General features: G+C 45.5%; 2 long non-coding RNA genes across 4 annotated transcripts; both read right to left on the bottom strand.

Annotated features, from left to right (window-relative positions):
- Positions 1–538: 538 nt before the first annotated feature.
- On the bottom strand, positions 539–5,228 carry LOC124703634. Of its 3 annotated transcripts, none has more exons than XR_007003192.1 (4): positions 3,615–5,228; positions 2,561–2,630; positions 2,257–2,453; positions 539–941 (listed from the first exon to the last, which is right to left on the bottom strand). It is a non-coding gene; the product is annotated as an uncharacterized LOC124703634 (long non-coding RNA). The 3 variants fall into 3 exon arrangements; XR_007003191.1 differs by having other exon boundaries at positions 2,561–4,985; positions 5,059–5,228; XR_007003190.1 differs by having other exon boundaries at positions 2,561–5,228.
- A 7,427-nt stretch (positions 5,229–12,655) lies between these two features.
- Positions 12,656–14,934, bottom strand: LOC124699759. The gene is made up of 3 exons (XR_007001506.1): positions 13,351–14,934; positions 12,844–13,131; positions 12,656–12,765 (listed from the first exon to the last, which is right to left on the bottom strand). It is a non-coding gene; the product is annotated as an uncharacterized LOC124699759 (long non-coding RNA).
- Between the last annotated feature and the right edge of the window lie 787 nt (positions 14,935–15,721).

Below are 15,721 nucleotides of genomic sequence, written 5' to 3'. Positions count from 1 at the left end.
TGTCCCTGTGTACCTAGCCATTACAACAATTGCAATGCAACTAACTATCCTTACTCCTTAGGTTGTGAAACTCAATGCTAGTCGCATTGTTCAAGGTAGAGCATACATATACTGTCAATGGAAAACATAGATTATCTTTTGCAATCATAATTCATAACATGGTGAGAATTAGAGATATATTGTATACTGTACACAATTACACAATTGTTTTATGCCTTCATTGTATCAACAGTTCAACGCATGTTGTTCTCATAGAATGTGTTACTTGAAAAACAAAATGCTCAAACAACAACCAACCTGCATGGCTTGATGTAAATTCAGGGTAGTTTATGTTTAAGTTTAATGTATCAACGTTTGAATTTTCAACAGAAGGTTTTCCTTACAGCTGTGTTATAACAAACTAACAGAGACAAACTTGCCTGACATGGACCAGCGACTCGCACATCACAAACAGATGCGGCAAGCCTGCAGCAGATATCCATATTTTCATAAGCGTACCAAATAAAAAAATTGGAGGTGCTATAGAACAATAAACACATAACACGGTGAGAACACACTATATCAGAATTTCATTTGAAGCCATCTAAAAAAAATCATATGAAGCATGAAAACTTTGGAAAGTAGAGCCGGAGAAAGCTTTCATCTTGAAGGTTTAACACATTTCAGTTCATTCCATGTTGACCACAAAGTCAGCTGTAAGAGCGCATCACACCCTTTTTGCTCAAGCTTGGGCACCATCTTGTGAGTTTCGAGGAGCAGTTGAGGGACAGTGAGGTCTTTGGGCAGGCAGGAAACTCGAGGCAGGCGCACAATGGCCAAGAGCTCGCACCAGAGCTGAAGAGTGAAGGTGAAAACATGCAACATGTTTCAAGTAGTTTCCGTGCTGGACATGCAGAGGACGCACACATCATTATGTGACCAACCATTCGTAGCCAACGTGTCTGAACAAAAAATAATTTATAGATCAGATAACAGTAAGATAAATTGTCAAACCCAAGATAAACAAAGCATTTAAACAACTAAAGGACCAGTCAACTCTTATATATGGTAATGCATCATTATTAGTTGCATCTTCTGTAGCTAGCCACATGAGTACAAAGCCAAAAGCTTAAAATCTATGATGTAACTCATTACCTCTTACTTCTAACAGATTACACCAATTACCCTCTCAAATAAAAACTTAAACGGTTACAATATGAAAACTGCAAATCATACTTTCTGTATTTCACTCGTATAATGTTTACACTAACATAGGTGAAACATAATTTACATTTGTCATATGAATCTGTGCTATAGAAGTTCATGTCAAAGAGGTGTTTTCGCACTAATACATGCTTCAGAAAATGAACAAACCCACTAAAAAGCTTTCAATTGTCCTAAACCACAAATAAGTTACCACATCCGCATCCTATGTTCAATATATTTCTCGACGGAACTCTTCGGGATAACCAATATGACTTGGCATACTCACAAAACCAATGATCCATACTATGTCCCAAGACTTGGTAGAAACTGTGGCTGATAATTCTTCTGTAAGCGAAATTCAGCTGTGGGTACTCCTTTAGTTGTTTAAATGCTTTGTTCAGCTTACTTGGTTTCCGACAGGTAATCTTACTGTTGTTTAAATGATCTGCAAATATATTGTTGCTAAATGCTGAAGCGTAACAACCATAGTTAAAATATTGCAGTCAGGGCCCCTCGAAGGGCTCGAATATCGCATATTGTAATACCAAATGACATTCACCGTAAACAATCTACATCGCATAAATAAGGGTGCAGAAGATTGTAAGGTTCAACATTGTAAGATCAAACAGCCTATTGTGCATAGTGGTACCAACTATAACCTATCTCAGTTTCTGCATTTTTTGGCGAAATGACTCCCATGGAAAATTTATTCAGTCAATGAAAAGAAGCTCAAACTGCCTTTTCGCCAACAACAAAAGTTTACATCTAAGTAGATCATGGAGGATGCATGTGTCATTTGAGAATTCATGTTAGCAGTTGATAACTCGAACGACTCCTAAGGAAGCTAGAAGTGCAACTTTATTTTCACCCACCATATGTGGCAATGCTAGTTTTGTCAGGTGAACACTCAGAAGATAAGTATATGGTTCAGTACTAAAAAAACAATTGCTTGGCAAACAATAGTAACATATTGACAAAAGAGAGAACCTTGCAAAATAACACAAAAGCATGGCACCAAATGCTATATATGAAGACATACACATCAACAACTGTAATTTAATCTGCTCTCACCTGAAGCACTCGATGAAATGGAATACATAACTGGGGAGGAGCTGGCCGTGTTGGGGAGGTGGAGGAACTACCAACAGTGAGGAAACATAACCAGATTTACTCTGCTACCAGCATCATGAGTGGATTACTAAGAATTGAGGTATTGCAAATAATACAAAGGAAAGAAAAGTGGAGTCCACACAGCAAGGTCCATTGGCCTGAAAGGAGAAAGATGTGTGCGTGATTGGCGGTGAATTGGATCAATTTGCCCATTGACGCTGACGAACGCCTGGATGACCGCGTGGTGCGGGTGGCCGGTGCGTACCTGGCAATGAATTGGATCAATTTGCCGCTGACGCCCAAATAGCTATTCGGCAGTCCACAACAGGGCCACCCTGAGCCATAAACTTAGGATTTTTATCACATATGAGCATGAGTAATTCATAGGAAAAAAGTATTTTTATCAATCATATAACCAAGTATGATTCTTCTCATGTACTACCTCCTTACCAAAATATAAGATATTTGAGTAGGCTATGTTAGCTCACTAAAACGACTTATATTTTTGTAACAGAGGAAGTATGATCCAAACTGGACACTTATGAGTTGAAGATGTGGACTGTAGTTTCTAGCACTAACAAAATGAATATGGACTTCCAAAGTGTGACAACACACGTTCCTTCCCTCATAAAAGCAATTGTGTGTGTTTTACCTGTCCTAATCACAGTAGATCATATATTCTAGAACAACCAACAATTAATATTGTGCTGGTGATTAGCTATTAAGAAAACTTTTCCCTTTACTCAAAACTCATCCTCACAGAAACATGTTTCCATGATGGTGCGCGTTGCTGCGCCCGTCCATTTTACCGATAGAATAATATGAATTTATGTAATTATGTAGTAGCATGCAACATGGAAGTTAAAATATGAGCTAAATAGCTTCAAATCTAATGACACAGAAACTTGTAGCAGGATGAATTTATCTGCAGCTAAGATCATTCATTGGAAGGTGAGATCATTAGTTGTGCTAGTATGCTAGGAGTTATACGAACATATTGTAGAGTAAGAAGACAACTCTAGAGGTGATACACGGTCAGCCTGGAACAATCTGGTACCACACTAACTTTCAAAAATAGATCTATTGTACGCACTCTTTTGAGCCTCTCCTTTATCTCCGCTTGCTTACACTGCTACTGCTTTCAAGGACCACATTTGCCCTGTCACAAGCTCTGCTTCGGTGCACAATTTATATTGCTTATAGTGAGTTTAGTATGCTTCATGCAAACTAATAATCTACACGAGAATTCCTTAAATCTAGAAATTTGCATGAGAATTCCTCAAATACAGAAATGCTCATACATACGGCTGATATCTTACCACAACACATGTGCAGTTAGCAAAGAAGCAAACATCACAGTACATAATCTACTTGATTTGCATCTCCTCTTAGGAACTAAACTGAACCCTGCCAATTGCCCATTTTATGGAACATAAAGAATCTGTTAGCAGCAAATCTGTAAAGTGATGAATGGAACACACTAAATCCATTAGGATTTGTTTATTCTTACACAGAGTAGTAACAAAAATAAGAAGTATGAAATGAAAGGTGATGAACTGAAGCTAACATCGTATAATATTACGGGCTGCAAATGTATGTGCTCGGTGCAATAGCTATTTTGTAAAGCCACATACGAACTGAAAAACTAAGCAGCTTTCTCTCTTCCTGAAGCTGGACAAAACCTAGAACCAACTACACCTCACCTTCATATCATACTTGTCTAATATCAAATCAGAACAAAAAGTTACACTTAAACAATCTGTTACTATTTGTCAAACAGTACGTCCTATCCACCCAGTGCATGGCCAATGCGGTCCATCCCTGTTTCGCCCTTGTACTTCCTGTTGTGCACCCTAGGTCTATCCACAACAGGCCCCACAAGCGCCGAATCAGCTGGAGCGCCAATCTGAAGTGCATAAGATTCATCCCAAAGCTATTTTTTTATTCAGAAACCATGAGAATTTGATTAAAACACATTAAACTATCTAGACTGTGCTTCACAGACAAAGGGCAGGCAGACCTATCACATATAGGCCTACAGATCCGAGCAGTACTTTCTCCAACGTTTATTGAGATTCAAATCAACTAATTTTTTTTGTAAATACTATTGGTTGATTGAAGCAAACACTCACTATAGCCAAAAGTCCATTGCAGCATCTATGTGTTGCAATGTACAAATCAAATACACCTTTTGCAACATATTATTGCTAGAGTTGCAAACAAGAAAAGTAATCTCGCAATTTCCTGCCCTGTTTTGTTGTGTTATGTAAGTGCAAATTCCAAGAAATAAAAATAATGATATTATGAAGGAGATTATTTTCTACAACATGCTTGTTATTGGATTGCAAATTCCATTACTTGATTTTTGAATTATCTGCATCAACTTACAGTATCTAAGTTGTGTTTCCTAAGGAGAAAAAGGCATTGGCACCAGGTCGTGCAGTTGTTAAGTGAGGAACACAGGCTGCGCATGCTCACCAACTGTGCTCGGCACCATGCCAGGACCGTCGACAACACCATACTGCGCAGCGCAACACGGACATAAACATGCGGTTAATCTGTAACACAACCTCCGTGTGCCATACCTAGCCTCTGATCCAAACTCATCCACTTCTGGAAGCCGGAAGCCATTGGCTTCAGTGAAACATATCTCAATCCAAATGCGTCCTCCTCTAAGTAAAATCCATTGGCTACAAAGAAAGGGGCCAAAGACTTCAAAACAAAAACGAAATTAAACCAAATCAAAGAAGCAAGGGAACTCACCAGGGGCATGGAAGCGGCCATCAGTCGTTCAGCAGCTGCAGCCACCATCTTCGGCCTGAATCTCGCTCCACGAACGCTGACCGGGCTAGGGTTTACTGCCGCCGCCTGGTTTGGAGAGGGAGAGAGAGATGGCCATGGCGGGGTGGCCTCACCCGTCGGCCGTCGCCGGTGTTCCAGATGGAGGCAGAGGTCGAGGCGAGAGCGCTAGGAGGTGCGGCGATGGTTGGCGGCGTCATGTCGAGGAGATAAAGAGGTGTCACCAACGACCAGTCAAAGAAAACGAAGAGAATGAAACCGACCTCGCGTCGCACCTCTCCGCCCGGGCACCGCCTACACGCACGGGGTGAAAAAGGCCACGGTGGGCAGAAAAAAAAACGATGCGGGGCCCATGAAAGTGACCTGCGGATCGACCAGAAACGCTGCCAACGCTGGAAGCTTAGAGCATCTCCGGTCGGGTCTCCCAAACCGTCCCCCAAAGCGATTTGGGCGCGCCGGATAAAAAAATGTTCCCAGCCGCGCGTCTCAAAGGCCCTTTTTGTCCGGCGCGGCCCGGTACGGTGTCCGGCGTCCCGAGCCCGTCCCCGTCCCACAGGGGACGCACCGGGCACGCCGGACACAACGAAATGAGAGGCGAGGAGGCGCGGGCCCGACCCGTCAGCGGCTCGGACGCTCAACCGCCACATACGTAGCGACGGTGCGGTTGCCGGGAAGCGGAACCGTCGCATTGGCAGCCGCGTCGACGACGCGCCAACCCCGCCGAATGGAGCGCCGACTCCTCGGAAGAGCAACCGCCGCTCTCTTCGACTTCGCGCCGCCGTTCATCCGCGCTCAATAAGACCCGTACGTACGCCGTACGTACGCCACCATTCATCCAAGCCTCCATCCGACACCTCCGGCGACGATGAGCTACATCTCCCGGCTCCCGTCCGACACCTCCGGCGAGGAAAGCCCTGCCGGCCGGCGCCATTGGTGGGAGAGAGCCGGGACGCCGAGCGGCGGCGACGATTCCCCGCCGCCGGTTGACAGCGAGGAGGAATGGCTGGGCTGGGAGGAGGACGCGGAGGAAGAAGAGAGCGAGGACGCGGCGGCGGCGGTGGCCCGTGCGAAGGCGAAGGCGGCCAAGGCCAAGGCCGCCAAGGCCAAGGCCAAGGCAAAGGCGCAGCCGACGAGCACCGCCGACGACGAGGAGGACTCCGACGCGTCGGGCGCCGACACCGCCTCTTCGGAAGAGGTGACGAGCAGGAAGCGCCACCGCGATGACGACGACGAGGCGGGGCCATCGGCGAAGAAGAAGAAGTAGATAGTTTATATGTATTTTATTATATTTTTCCGAAGTTTTATATATAATTTGTTTATGTTCAACCGATTTGAATATTAGTAAATAGTTTTTTTCTAGCCAAAAAAAGTACTTTTAATGTTTGGGGGCGGCGTTTGGGGGACGCGGCTGGGGAGCGACGTCCCCCAAACGCGGCACGAACAAAACACGTCCCCCAAACGCTCGATCCGGCGCGCTTTGGGGGACGGTTTGGGGGACGCGGCTGGAGATGCTCTTAGAGCTCTTAGAGCATCTCCACTAGTCTCCCTGACGAGGCCCCCGAACGATGTTTTTTCCATCCGGACGGCAAAATTCGGCTCAGTCGCGTCCCCGGTTTCTCGATTTCGTTCGGATTTGGGCCAAAATTCATCCGGCGATCCCAGGCCATCCCCGGCCCCCCGGGGAGCTCTCGGGGACTCCGGACGAAACAAAAGCACGCGAAACGGCGAGGAAACTTCCCGCGCGTCTGGTGGCCCCAACTTGTCGGTGAGAGACACCGATCGTCGTCCTCATCGCATCGTCTTCCGCGCGCTGTAAAAGCCTGCCGCCGGTCAGCATTCGCCGGCCGCGTAGCATCCATTCGGCGAGTTAATGCCGTCGCATCGGCTTCCGCGCACGCATCGTCTTCCACGCGTCATTACTCGCCGCCGCCCCACCGCGCCCGCCGCGCCTATTAAAGCCACTCCGCTCGCCGCGACGCCCCTGCTCCACTCTTCCTCCATTCTCCCTCCCCTGCTCCACTCTTCCTCCACCTCCAACGATGGCGTTCTCCGACGACGACGGCGCCGCCGCCAATGGCTTCCCCCGCCGGTCGCTCCACCAGTGGGAGGGCCACCTCCTCCACCAGGCGGGGTACCCCTGCCCGCCGGACACGAGGCCTCCCGGCGGCGGGTGGAGGCTTAGTCGTGGCGGCGTACCAATCCCGCCGCCGCCTCGGGGCGACGCCCTCGACGCCGCCATCAAGGAGGCGCGGCTCACAATGACGGACGAGGAGCGCGCCGACCCGCGCCACCACCCCGACAACTACACGCGGTGGAATTCCTACTTCCTCCGGCGGTGGGAGCGGGAGCTGGCGGCCTACGACGGCCCGCCGCCTCCGCCTCCGCGCAACAACGCCGCGGGACGCCGACGTTGGTGGAGCGCGCCGGGCCGGACGCTGGAGAACGTCCTCGAGCACATCGAGGGCGGAAACTTCCCCGTGCTGACGATGCCCCCTACATCGAGGGCATCAGCGAGCCGCCGCCGGGGAAGCGTCTGGCAGCCACGGCGCATGGCTGCCAGCTCGTCGTCTTCCGGATCGGCGCTGAGGCCGTCCTTGGCGCCGGTGAAAAGGGAGGCGACGTCTCCGTCGACGCCGGCGCCGGTGCGCGTCAAGAAGGAGCCAGCGTCTCCTCCGCCGACCAGAGGGCGCAGCGGCGCCCTCGTCATCCGCGACCAACCCTCTTCCCCGCAGCGTGGGCGGAAGAGGAAGTCGGCGAAGAAGGAGGACGGCGCTGCCGCCACCAACGCCGCCGCAAACAGGCTCGCCGAGGAGGAGGCGAAGCGCGCGGAGGAGGCTGCCGTTGCGGAGGCGATCTCTCAAGGACCTGGTGCCCGCCGACAACGCCCTCCCCAAGGACGCCGCCCTGGAGTGGTCGAGGCGCGACTGGGAGCGCCAGGAGGCGGAGCAGCAGGCGAGGCTGATAGACCTGGCCGCCGCGCAGCAACTCGCCGCCCGCGCCGCCGCTCCAACCGCCGCCGCCGACGTCGCTCGCTACCGCCGGCCTGCGACACCTCCATCCGGCGTCGATGTCCCATTCGTCGACCTCGAAGCGTCGGACGACGAATGGTACAAGCCATCCCCGCGTCGATGGGGAGACGCCGGCCAGGGCAGCAGCAGCCAGGCCGCGCCGCCGCAGGTCGACGACGACGGCTCCGACGACGACGACGGCGGCGACTACACGGTGTTCTACCGCCATTTCGGCATGTAGAGCGCCGTGTTTTTAAATTAGCAATTGAATTCCCCTAGCCGAATTCGAAATATAGTCGAATTCGGCCTCTATCTATGAACTTCGCCCGTTATATAGTAAATATCATTAAATTTAGTCTAAATTCGCCCGGTTTTGGCTGTAGTTTGTCAAGTTTCCGTTTTTCAAATTTGCATCGTCGCCTTCGCCTGGGCACGCGGCTGGGAAACTACTCCTCCCCACGCCAAATCTTCCTCCAATCCGGGCGAAAATATAGCCGGATTTGGGCGTGGGGAGCGCCAACGAGTGGGGATGCTCTTAGGGATTTGGGAGAAAAGCATATCATCATCAAAACCTGAATTAAGTTTGTTTCAAACTACAGTACAAACGGTTTTGCAAATACATGATTATTTGGCTCACAAATTATTTTTATTCTCTAATATTGGGTTGGAATTTGGATGATACATTTAGAGTAAATGTTAATACCTACTTCTTGTGAATTATTCAATATGTGGCATTACTAGTTTTCCTAAAAAGAACATCTACTTTCACCGTTTTGTATGGGTAAGCTCTATTGCACGGTGTCCATGGGTAGGATTTTAAATCTCCCTACTAAAATCCAAATCAAATCCAAAAATAACTGACACAAAATTTGGTTAATCCTTAAGAAGAAATCAACAATATCACCATAATTAAATTATTTTCTATAAATACAACATCATTCATCCATGAATACTTCCAAATTCTATGGAGTTTATTTTGTATTTTTCGCAGCCTATAGAAATTTTAGTATTTTCACTGAACTTATAAGGATGAAACTTTTTATTCCAAATGGTCAAAACTGAAATTGGCTCAAAGGGCGGAGAGAAAAATAGTAGTGTTTCATCTGGAATTGCTAGAAAAGGGCGACTTTTTGTAAGAATAAAATTTAAACCCGTTTATCTTCAATTCTAATGGTGTGCTATAATATCTACAAAAAGATGCCCAATGTAGAGTAAGTGAAAGCACGAAACGATTAATAGAGTGCAGTACCAAGTAAAATTGGTAATGCGGTATTAACATCGGCTAACCATGCATGTCTTGTATACCTAAGTGTGTGGTTACTATTGTAATAAACCTTAACAACATAAGTAGTTGGGTATTCTATTTCTGTGAATGAAGTTTCTGTAAGGCGATTTTTGAACTGTAATCTCTCTACTTCCAGGTATCAACATAAAGAGCTAGCCAATCTCACTTCCGACGCTACCATGGCCACAACCCTGATACGTCTCAAACGTATCTATAATTTCTTATGTTTCATGCTAGTTTTATGACAATACTCACATGTTTTATATACACTTTATATCATTTTGATGTATTTTCCGGCACTAACCTATTAACAAGATGCCGAAGCGCCAGTTCCTGTTTTCTGCTATTTTTGGTTTCAGAAATCCTACACAGGAAATATTCTCGGAATTGGACGAAACAAAAGCCCACGGTCTTATTTTCCACGGAGCCTTCCAGAAGTCCGAAGAGGAGACGAAGAGGGGCGACGAGGCGGCCACACCCTAGGGGGCGCGGCCCCACCCCTGGCCGCGCCGCCCTATGGGGTGGGCCCCTCGAGCGTCCCCCGACTCTGCCCCTTCGCCTATTTATTCTCTCCGACGCGAAAACCCTAGTACCGAGAGCCACGATACGAGAAAACATATTAAGACGCCGCCGCCGCCAATCCCATCTTGGGGGATTCAGGAGATCGCCTCCGGCACCCTGCCGGAGAGGGGAATCATCACCGGAGGGCTCTACATCACCATGCCCGCCTCCGGACTGATGCGTGAGTAGTTCATCCTTGGACTATGGGTCCATAGCAGTAGCTAGATGGTTGTCTTCTCCTCTTGTGCTATCATGTTTAGATCTTGTGAGCTGCCTATCATGATCAAGATCATCTATTTGTAATGCTACATGTTGTGTTTGTTGGGATCCGATGAATATGGATTACTATGTCAAGTTGATTATTGATCTATCATATATGTGTTGTTTATGATCTTGCATGCTCTTCGTTGCTAGTAGAGGCTCTGGCCAAGTTGACACTTGTAACTCCAAGAGGTGTATTTATGCTCGATAGTGGGTTCATGCCTCCACTGAATTTGGGACAGTGACAGAAAGTTCTAAGGTTATGGATGTGCTGTTGCCACTAGGGATAAAATAACAATGATTTGTCTAAGGATGTTTGTATTGTTTACGTACTTAATGCAATTGTCTGTTGTTTGCAACTTAATACTGGAAGGGGTGCGGATGCTAACCCGAAGGTGGACTTTTTAGGCATAGATGCATGCTGGATAGCGGTCTATGTTATTTTTCGTAATGTCCTAAGTAAAACTCGTAGTAGTCATCATGATATGTATGTGCATTGTTATGCCCTCTCTATTTATCAATTGCTCAACTGTAATTTATTCACTCAACATGCTATTTATCTTATTGGAGAGACACCACTAGTGAACTGTGCACCCCGGTCCTTTCTTTTACATCTGAAATACAATCTACTGCAATCTTTGTTATCTGTTGTTCTTTGCAAACAAACACCATTCTCCACACCATACGTTTAATCCTTTGTTTACAGCAAGCCGGTGAGATTGACAACCTTACTGTTAAGTTGGAGCAAAGTATTGTGATTGTGTTGTGCAGGTTCCACGTTGGCGCCAGAATCTCTGGTGTTGCGCCGCACTACACTCCTCCACCAACAACCTTCACGTGGCCTTCATCTCCTACTGGTTCGATAACCTTGGTTTCTTACTGAGGGAAACTTGCTGTTGTACGCATCACAACTTTCACTTGGGGTTCCCAACAGACGTGTGCTTCACGCGTCATCAAACCCCTTGCAATATTGTTGTTGCTTCACCTCCAACATAACAATTGTACAAACATCTCGGCGGTCCTCGGCTCCGTCAACTTACTCCACTCAACATTGAGACCCTTCTTCCTCATTTTCCTCGTCAAGTCTAGCGCCCCCCATCTCGTCGATGGCAGCATCAACACTAAGCCCAGTGATACAACTTGGGTGTTCTAAGATTTCAACGTCCTCTCTCGGATGCATGCCAACAATACAGTGATAAGTTCCTTATAAACACCTTATATAGTCTATAATTTATATTTTCTTATTACTAACCATACACTAGAAACCACCATCAAACTATGCCGCCAAAGACCTCTCCTATGTATTTAGAATATATAAATATATATCAAAATAGACGCACCCTAACCCGCAAACAATTTTGAAACTACATTCATGTAAGTGTTACACAATAGTCCGCAAAGATATCTAATTCTCTATTTTTTAAAGCATATTCTTAGTGAACTTTGGGTATAGAAATTTTAAAGTGGAAATGTACGGAAAATTAAAAAAAGTAAATTTTTCTTAGAAGAACATTGTTTAAGTTCAAGACCATGCAAGTGTCTTTTGTCAACACTAGACGTCATAATTGTATAACGAAATCTCTATAATAATATTTAGAAGCATTGATGTGCTAAATAATCCTAACTAATTAAGTAACCAAAAAAAATATACTGGCCAATATAATAGTTTGATGGAAATATGTTATAAATAATTACAAATGTTTAGTATAAATACAATTTATTTATATTACACCATACTTTTAATGTATGTGGGCTTGATTATGGGAACCATTAACAGATAATTAGGATATAGGCGGACACGTCTGTGATGTCCATTGTATCAATTGCATAAACCACGTTCAAAAGTTTAGCTGTCGGTGGACATAAATGATGAGACACTGTCGGTGGACATAAATGATGAGACACTGTCCGTGAAATCCATGTCAATTAATTTAGCTGTCGGTGGACATAAATGATCACACGTAGCTAACTTGTACAACATGTTATTTCATATTTGTGATACATTATTACAAATATGTCCACAGCAAATATTTTATATTCATGCAATCAAGCAATCAAATACTCCCTTTGTCTCACCGAATTTGTTGGGGCCATAGTGTACTGTACATTTTACAAAAAAAAAAAAATCATGCATACATACAAATCATTCCAGATGTGGCCCGAAATTCCAAACTCAGATCTTGCCCACTCGTCTCCTTCCTCCCGACAGTCTGTCGCCGCTCATCCTACGGCTGCGCCGCCGCTCCACTCACCGGCTGAGGGCTCGAGTAAGGCCACACCGACTGAGGGATAGCACCGGCGTGGGGCAGCATGGCCCTGCCGCTCCTGTTCCCGCTACGGCCTTGTCGACACGTTCTCCTTTCCATCCCGACGGGAGCTCGCCCTCCGCCGCATCTTCCTCGTCGACCACGCCACCATAGCACCGAAGCTCCTCCGCTAGCCGAGCCTAGCGTCAGCCCCTCTCGCGCTGCCGCTCCAAGGCCCCTTCTCCCGTTCCACCCCGGATGAGCCACGATTTGCCTCCGACCTCTCTCAGCCCAACATCCTGCAATTCCACTGAAACTGAAATTGGACATATGCAAATATGGCGTAATTATGGCCTTGGGATGAGGAATTACTAAGCTGGAATCTTACATCTTATAATTACTCTCTTATTGCATATGTACTCTGTTGAAATTATGCTCCACCTGCATCAGATACTAGAAGTCTAGAACCCCAGCTTGCATAATATAGGGGATAGAAAATCTAAACTAAAGTTATCAGTTCAGGAATAAGCTATCCTCACCTGCAGACCGATGGACACGAGCTCGGCGCGGATGAGGTCGCCGGCGGCAATTTGGAGAAGTGGCTGGTCCGCTGGCCCGCCATCTCCTCTCGAGTGCTTTGGTGTCTTCGGTGTCCTCTGGCAGGAACGAAAATCCACTGTCGGTATGATGTGCATAACAAGTGGACATGTTAAATTGAAACTGTAATGTCCCTTTGAAATTGAAGTAAACTAATTCAAACATGTTGGTATGTAATTTTTACAGAAAACCCCCTAGCATTTCCATTCTTCTCTGTTTTGAGTAGTGAGAGTTAACTGAAACCTTTCCTCGACATGAATAAATGTAACTGGTAGTTGGAAGCAGAAACAAAACTTACATGGTGTAAATCGCCAAGGTTTACATATCCATCACGAGAGGTGGATCCAATCAAATAAAAAATGATATCAAACTGTCATATTGTTGCAAAATGGCCAATAGTATGTTACGGCATGCGGCTAAGGCCGTCGAAATTGAAGGATCTGCCGAAGCGGCGGTGTGGCGGAACTAGAGGTCCAACACGGCATTCTTTAAGAAAATAGAGAATGCACTAGAAGTCAGATATACATAAAGAACTGAAGGCCAAAAGCTAATAACATATTGCAAAAGCATTCCCATGCCTACGCGATTTTAAGTCAAACAACACATAGCATCTTTGATCAACACAACCAGAAAGAAAGTATCAACAATTGAGTTCCGCAACTGAGTTAGTTCAGACATCCACAGGGCATCAATACATCCCCTAAACAGTACCCAGCAGCAAACTTTTAAGAAGAAATACTAGTGAAGAAATAAAAGCACCCTTAAAGAACAATACCTAAGGACCACACGCAATTGCATACTGGACAAAGACCTTTACTGCAGAGTTGCCGCTACCACAAAGTTAACTAGTCCAACAAAATATCTAGGGTCAAAGAGAAAGGTAAGAAGAACATGCACAGTCTCATGAATTACATGTAGGTTCTCCTGCTGTTGCATCAAGGACTGAAATCTATCTAGCTCCCTTGGAATAATATGTACTCAGTACAGTCTCAATGAATATACCTTAAAATAACTGCATACACAATCTTTCGCCTGTTTAAGCTCAAGTGGGAATGAAAATACGGTTTGATATTTCACATGGATAGTTTTGGATGTGTCCAGTATGACTATTATGGTCAACTTACCAATTAAATTATTTTCCACAGCGATGATATCATCAGGAAAATAAAACACCAGAAAAACATGTAAATCGGCTTGTTGTAGGTAAATAAAATCTGTGCAAAATACAGACTATCAAAGCTAGAATGATCTTGGCCTACCTAAACACAATCTCATGGTTCAGAACAGCAAAACACATCCTGTGACCGTGAGGCCGTACTCCAGTATATGATAGATACAGGTAAATTTTGAGAAAAAATGTAATGATGTGCCATTAATAAACATAATGGAGTATCCTAAGCATACTAACATAGTCCAAATACTGTTTATGCAGGGGTAAACCATGTTAAAATTCAGAAATACACAAACATGTTAGGCAATAATATGAGGATTTCATCTAACAATTCAAAATTTCACTCATGCTCACAAATTAGAACAATATCAGGATAATCTAATCCAACACGGATGCAAATCTGCATCAACATCATCATGATATACTATTAAAGGAGCAGATCACAAAATTAAGATCTGACAGCCAACCTTTTTCATTACTGATGATGACAAGAGGGTAACATCAGACAAAGGCAGATCATAACACAGGCATTAGCACAAACTAGAATACATGCACGCACATGTCCTCAACCAAGAAACGATGAAATCCATGGGGGAAGGTCGGAAGGAGCACAGACCTGTCCCGCTGAAAAAAAATTCACCCTCCTCCGCTGCTAGATTCTTCCCCGGCTTCGCCTCCTCCTCCTCTGTTAGATTCTCCCCCACCTCCGCCTCTTCCTCCGACAGAATCTTCTCCACCTCCGCCTGATTCCCCATCTTTCTTTGCACGCGGTCACGGCAAGAGAGCTGAGATGGCGCCGGCATCGAGTGGAGGTAGTAGGCGGTGATGAGCGGGGTGGAGGAAGGTCACGAATAGGACGCACGGTGGCCGCGGCGAGCTGGGCGCCGTCGACGAGATGAGCGCCGGCCCAGCGGTGACGAACGGGCGCGGCGTGCCCTATTGACAGTGCTTGGTTTCTTTCCTACGCGCGTGCCTACTCGTCAATCCTATTTCCCGCCCAGCTGCGGGCGTTAATAGGGTACGCCAACGTGGGATCGCTTTTCGGGCCGGCCCATTAAGGCGCAGGAGATTGGATTCTTCCGGTTTTCACTGTTTTGCAAATTTTCGGGTTTTCTGCTAAAAAACAAATGCAAATTTTCGGGTCTTTGTTGTTTCTCGGCTCTAGCGGTTTCTATGGTTTTTTTCTTTTCTTTCTTTCTTTCTTTCGGTTTTAAAACAAATTCTAAATTCGAGCAAATTTCAAATTCTTAAATTTGAAATTCGAGTAAATTTCAAATCTGAGCAAATTTTAAATTCAAGCAAATTTCAAAGTTAGGAATATTTCAAATTTGAGAAAAAATTTGAATCTAAGAAAATTTCGAATCTGAGCAAATTTCAAATTGTAAATTTTAAACATTTTTTATTTTGAACATTTTGAAATCTGTACATGCTTTTGTTCGAATTCAAATAAATTCATACTAAAATTTTCAGATTCGAAATTTTCTTTAATTTGAATTTT

The sequence above is a fragment of the Lolium rigidum genome, chromosome 3 (assembly GCF_022539505.1).
Source record: "Lolium rigidum isolate FL_2022 chromosome 3, APGP_CSIRO_Lrig_0.1, whole genome shotgun sequence".
Lineage (NCBI taxonomy): Eukaryota > Viridiplantae > Streptophyta > Magnoliopsida > Poales > Poaceae > Lolium > Lolium rigidum.
This window is presented reverse-complemented; position numbering and strand designations above follow the sequence as displayed.